This window comes from Bombus bifarius, unplaced genomic scaffold, assembly GCF_011952205.1.
Source record: "Bombus bifarius isolate JDL3187 unplaced genomic scaffold, Bbif_JDL3187 scf7180000009304_frag, whole genome shotgun sequence".
In the NCBI taxonomy this organism is placed as follows: Eukaryota; Metazoa; Arthropoda; class Insecta; order Hymenoptera; family Apidae; genus Bombus; species Bombus bifarius.
Window position 1 is genome coordinate 3,429 of NW_022885030.1, and position 6,895 is coordinate 10,323.

Genomic DNA, 6,895 nt, shown 5'->3' on the forward strand with positions numbered 1-6,895 from the left:
AATTGTAGTTATTCAATCCGATTGTAATTGTTCGAGAGTTGTGATAATGAGCTTGGGCTCGAGGCGACAGTCAGTCGCCGAACGTAGCCGCGGTCACAGGATGAACGCTTTCTCTAACAAAGGCATGGAATAATTCTATAGCTCTCCTTAAGAAGGAAATAGTTGTAACACTCGACAGTAAACATTCCAATGGTCCCCGTCCCGTAGCTCGCCACACGCAGACCCTGTTCTTCGAGTAAGATGATCGAGTAAGATCGATCGTATATATATATGTAACTATGCACTAAATTTGAAACGTATGCGATGTATTGAAAGTTTTAAAAGTTTCTTTCAAGTTTCAGATATTTAATCTAAATTAGAGATATATTAGTAAAACATGAAATGAAATATATATATTTACATTATAATTTTTAAACATATTCGTATTTTTAAACATCATTAAGTAAATTTCTAAATAATTAAGAATATACTGCTTCTTATTAAATAGGTACGAAATGTTTTTATTAGCGAGAAGCTATTAAAAGTGATGGTTGACAAATTGTATCGATATACCACAAGTTGACGAAGTATACCAGTAATAATTTAACAAAGCAAATTCTTCACTGCGATCTTCGAGAGAAATTCCTTGGAATTGGAATTGTTGTAACGAACGCAGCTGCATTTATAACATGCGACATAAGTAAACTCTTTTATATACTAAGCTATTTGATTAATGCTAAGTATGTAAGAAATCTAAAAAGCTTTTAAAATCGTATATTTATCATTGTACTATTGATTTTCCTACCATTTCGAAATGTACAACTTTGAGAGTAATTACTATATCTTCGTTCTTAAATAATGGAGCAGCTAGCGAAAAAAATGAAGGAAAGGCGGAGAAACGATGCAGAATATTCATAACGTGCACGTGATTCATCTGCATGTTTCAGTTTTGTTGTATATTTCACAATCGAACATTTTCTTTTCTCTTCTATCGTACTCTTGTATCTTGTGACGTGACTGTTTCTCGTGGGAGATAAGAGCAAGACGAAATGCGGTTTCTAGCATTTCGCAAACAAAAAACTGTTCGCTTTTCTTCTGTTTTCTTGTTTTTAAATAGAGATGAAAGATAAAAAGACATATCTACAGAATTTATTCTATTTCCATTACACTATTTTCATCTAAATCAATTGGCTTGCTGAATAAATTCTTCTTGTTTACAGGCATAGCTAATAGAGATTTGGATAGTCTAATATGGCTTATTTTCATTCTTTTTCTTAGCTCTAATACTTTCTTTAAATCTTTCTCGTCAAACCTTATAAATTTAAAATTATTCGCACACTGTAATTCATTATTCCAATTCAATAACATTTCACACTGAGTTGCATTTAAAATATCAGAAATTTCTGAAAAATAAAGGAGGGTTTGTACATCAGGATATATTGAAAATAAATTTGGCTGTAATTCTTTACCTATTCCACGTGTATGATATTCTCCTAGTTCTTTCTACTCTAATTATATGTTCCCTCCTAGCATGCTGTCTACTCCTGTTGCTACCTATAGACCTTTTAATAGTAATTTCTTCCATTTCTTCATCATTTCTTGCTACATACATTTGGATCAAATATAGAACTATAACTAATCACATCTTTAATTTACAATCTCTGTATCATCATGTGTATACATTTTTATTTTACCTCCGTTTCTAACAAACTTGCAGTTATCTCTGGAGTATAGGGACACACGCCTGGAATCATATTGTTTCTGATCCACGATATTTTCTCTCCTATTGAATTCTGTTTTATCAAGCAGGACATTTCTGCCTTCTGTCTATTTGATATTCTGAAACAAAACACATTGTCCATTTCTTTCTTTATTACACAAAAGTATTATATAATCATATAAAATAAATGAAATGTACATAACAAAATCACATAATTTAATAGTAATTGTATTTACTTTTTGGCTTTTTTCGTAATAGCGATAGACTTTCTGCTATTTGGATGTATCTCAATGTATAATCATGCACAGGCGAATCGTCGACAGTATCACACGCTTAGAAGCACTAATAGAGTAGACAAAACATCCTACATGCCACAGCTATCTAAAAAATAACCAGATAGCAACGGATAGGCGCCTCTGATATACACCCGACGATAACCGCTTCAGAGGGACTAAAACCTCAGTACAAGAAGTCTCCCAAATCAGCGTTCTATACCTCTTTGTTATAACACTCTGAACCATCACTCTGTTGGATTCATACAATAAATTTTACCACTATATCTAAAGTTTAATTCTTTAACTTATTTGTGAAACGTTCGAACTGCGACTCGAGGAGATCACCGGTGATTTGTCAATTTCGTGATTTGTTGTGTCTCGTATATGATAACAGCAACGACGGCGACGCCTATCGATAGTAAAAGTAATATCGAAGTATACCTTCCTACCATGACATTTCCGGGCTAACAAACTTCAAAATTGGTTTCTTTTGTTTCAAGATATTTTTAGCTATTTTTTTTAATCTTATAATGATAACCTATTTTAAAATGTGCAATGTTTGATAAATGTACATTAGTAAAATTTCATACGAAGAAAGTTTTTGGGAATCCGTATTATATCCAGCGAGCAGAAAACGAAGACTTGACGGAAGTTGACAACAATGGAGATAAAAGTCTTTATCGTAATATTGTTTTTATTGATTTTAACGTCAGATGGAACGGGTTTCGACAGAAAACGATCCACCAAATTTCAAAGAGGTAACGAGCAAACTTCAAGTAAAAACGAGCAGAAGTCAACACCCGATTATTATTATTACTGCGACTCAACAGAGTTTGGAGTAGTATTATACAAAAGATTCCGTATTCGCCGTGCGACATGATAGAAATTGATTTCTCTTCCGCTTGTATCAGATGCGGGATGTTGGTTGATCCTTTTTCACCGGTCTCGATTATCCTATTTCTCTTTATTCGCCTATTTTTTAAACACAAATATAGATTTTTTACGATTATTTATATTGTTCATGACATCATTTGACGAATTCTTCGAGAACTTCGCAAGGGAACCAAGACATAAATGATATTTAAAATGTTTATAGTAGTTCTGAAGTAAAGAGAAGCGATATTAGTTTGAAATGATGGATCATTTCAATGACTTTATTATTTATTGCCTTAATAGCTATCTACATATTATTTTAGTTGCGTTTTTCTTTTGGATCGGAAATGACTATCCTGTGTTTCGTCAATAATTTGTCTTGCTTCTCTTGGTGCATTTCTAAAAGTAGTATTGACATAAATGAATTTTTTACTGCAAGAGTCAACATCACTTTTTTTCGACTTCTCTTTTAGGTTACAAGAGTACAAAGCTATATATAGGCCAAAACATGTATGTATTTTTCGATAAAAGATAAATTTTTATTCAAAACCTACGAGACTGCACGCAGATATTTCAAATTGCAGCGAATATTATCACGAATACTTCGGGTTAAACATGTTATATCTTTTAACATTTTCGGAGACGCGTAAACATCTGCAAGCTATTTATCACTTTATTCGATTGCATATTGTAGCGGCATATGAGTCATAGGACGATGCGAATCGAGAGTAACTCATGTTGTTGTTTTGCCTCGGGGCATTGATACCGTCTCGAGGTACGAAACTTGATAATAAGCAAACTCCGGACAGAACAATATCGCCGCTACGCGCAACCGTCAACCGAAGTCGAATTTAAATTCGTTAGAGGGAGATCGTTAGAAGAGTACTGCCGATAGTTTTAAATACATTTGACTACACCAAATATCAACTCGTCTCATCACTATATACACCAACGCGTTTAATCAACCTCCACATAATCGAGAAATGATTTCAAATTTGACCCACGTTTCTATCGACTTCGCTTTCTTCTTTATTTTGGAAGAAATGCACATTCACTATTTATCAGCTAAGCGAACTCGAAACGAATGAAAATTCCCAACCACCACGTAGACCAAAGCCTATCAGCCTTTTCCGAACCTGTAGGTTGCAACGAGATTCTTAATTAATTAATTCGTTTCTTACAGGCTACAGAGTCTGAGAATAAAGAATTTTTTGACCGTTTTGTTACGACCTATGTTAAAACCACATCATAGGAATAAGATAATAATACAGATCGTAATCATTATATATCGGCACATACTATCAATTTGATTGTGCAATTAAATAACATAATATCAAAAGTAATCAAATGTTGGGATACTTTTGCGCGATAGTGTATATGTGTAAAATAATATGATTCTATAAATTCATTCACAATAAATCAAAAACAATGTTGTGTTGCTTATTCTAGTAAACAATCCAACCATTTAACTGTAAGATATTTGGAAAGTTCATGTAACAAGCATACAATATGCCACCCGGAAGGTACCAACTACGTTCCTCTATGAAATTAGTACAAATGTTTCAAGACTTATATATTTGTCGGATCAGGATTCGAATTTTGGGCGCGCGACGACTCTTCATGTGGACTAGCCATCGTTTCACAAAGCCGAGATTTTATTTACACGTATATACAGGTCTATCACTAAGCTTAACAAATAATAAGTACAACTAATAATAAGTCTAACAAACACTAAGCCTAATAAATAATACGATCTACGAATAATTAAATTAAATAATACTATTAGCAATGTTTGAGTTCAAACGAATCCACGGTCACCGGGATAACTCCTTACTAAGCGAAACTAACTTAGACGCAAATGCGATCCTCGAAAACGCTCGATGTATCACTCTCCAAGGCAATCGCAAGAATGCCAGCCTCGTGGAGATTTTTCTCCCTGTACGATTGCATTTTGTTTTCTATCCCCGTTTGGAAGCATCGAGAAGGTTCCAAACGCCGTTGCTAGGCACACTCGTTGGAAGCATCGAGAAAGTTCCAAACGCCGTTGCTAGGCAGTTTCCGCCTGGAGTTTTGATTACTAAATACAATGTATGTCCCATTGCATCGGCACCTCCGAGGCAACATCACACGTGGCTCGGCCCGCTCTCGAGGCCGCATGCCGCCACAACCACACTTCTCGGAAAACACATACAACCACTCCAGACCTCCGTTAGATAAAACATCCATCCCGTGACCGTGGCTACGTTCAGCGACCGATTGTCACCTCGAACCCAATCTCGCTTATTACAAATCTTAAACAATTACAACTATAATAAAATCTAGGCTAAGGTACTAGAGGATGTTCCCAAAATTTCCAAGGAAGGGCTTCGGCTTTCCTTTCATCTCCGACATATTATTAACATTTCACGCAACGTTTTTATAAGATACGTTAATCCGTAGAAATGACCCGTCGCAGTAAATTTATACATAGATCAGAGTTAGAAAATAGAAAAGAACGATATTTTCTCTGAGTATACGAAGTTAAAATGGTGTTGGACGCAAATTAATTGGTTGGAAAGAGGCGCCTTGAAGCGTACTAAAAGAGGTAGCTTACCTCGTTGAAATACCATGGAACGAAACCCTGTTGGGCAATGGGCATTCTGCTGTAGCCTGGAATTCCTTTTGCTCCCGTATTCTTCTTCTGTTTTCCGTGGTTTTTGTTACAACACTCGCGACGTTTTCATTCAAACGAACACACAACGCATAAACGGAGAAAAACAAACGTTGAAGGTTGCGTCGCGTCACGCGAATCACTGACGCTACACTTATACGTTGGAAACAGGAACGAAACCGACGCAGGTGCAACACGGGGCCCGTGAAATGTAAACTATCGAACTACGTATAATAGCACACGAAAGTATTTCTATTGTTTGTATGTGTGTGTGTGTGTGTGTGTGTGTGTGTGCGTGTGTGTGTGTGTGCGTGTGCGTGTGCGTGTGCGTGTGCGTGTGCGTGTGCGTGTGCGTGTGCGTGTGCGTGTGCGTGTGCGTGTGTGTGCGTGTGCGTGTGCGTGTGCGTGTGCGTGTGCGTGTGCGCGTGCGCATATATGCCCATAAATTGGTTATATATATATATATATAATCTTATACATATATATATATATATGTATATATGTATATATGTGTGTGTATATATATATATATATATATATATATATATATATATATATATGTATAAGATTTATAAAATGAATGCTCGGTAAAATGTCTGTGATAAATAATTCCAATTAAAATGGAAAAATTTTTAATTGCATTGCTTCGACTATACATATACATATACTTAATGTGACTTACTTTGTATGAGAAAAATTCTGTTTGTCAATTCGATATCGAGAGCTGATAATGCTAACATACGATGAAACGATAACAGAAGAATCCGAATATTCAGAATTTTTCACGATATATGTTAAATAATATTATGAAATAAATTAAATAATTACCCCGCATTGCTTCCAACGTACGTGCTCACGATTCTCGGCGAAACCGAATATGGCAGCAGGAAATCAACCAATCACAACTTCGGAAGAAAGTAAAGCGCGGGAAGAAATCGCGGCATCCAGCTTCCTGCGAATCTATTCTCGATCTCGATGTAAGCAGTAATCTTTCGATAATCGTTTTGCAAAATGGCGTGCCTTAAACGAAGTGTATAGTAAAATTCGTATTTGAGAGACGCATAAATAAACGATATCAGGCTATTTCCCGCGAGAAATTCACGTTCGGTTGCAACATAACATGTCACGTATGTATTTTCGTCGAAAACTGATTTCGAGGGACGTGTATATGTACGTATCAAGTTACTTGGCGAAAGTTCAACGACAGCCTGTGACTTTAAAACAGTAAGTATGTAAGCCTATGTTTGTTGTCCGAGAATTGGAAGAATCTGTCATGTTTTGTTTACGTCGGCTGTAATGGAGTGATGTTTTTGTCTTGTGGTAACTGAACGTCTCAAACAACAAACTCGAGATTTCAATCGATCTTCGAAATGAAGTCATACCCATTGGCCTTGGGTG

General features: G+C 35.8%; 1 pseudogene; it reads right to left on the bottom strand.

Moving 5' to 3' along the window:
- Nucleotides 1-477: 477 nt before the first annotated feature.
- On the bottom strand, nt 478-1,984 carry LOC117215005 (annotated as a pseudogene).
- Nucleotides 1,985-6,895: the final 4,911 nt, after the last annotated feature.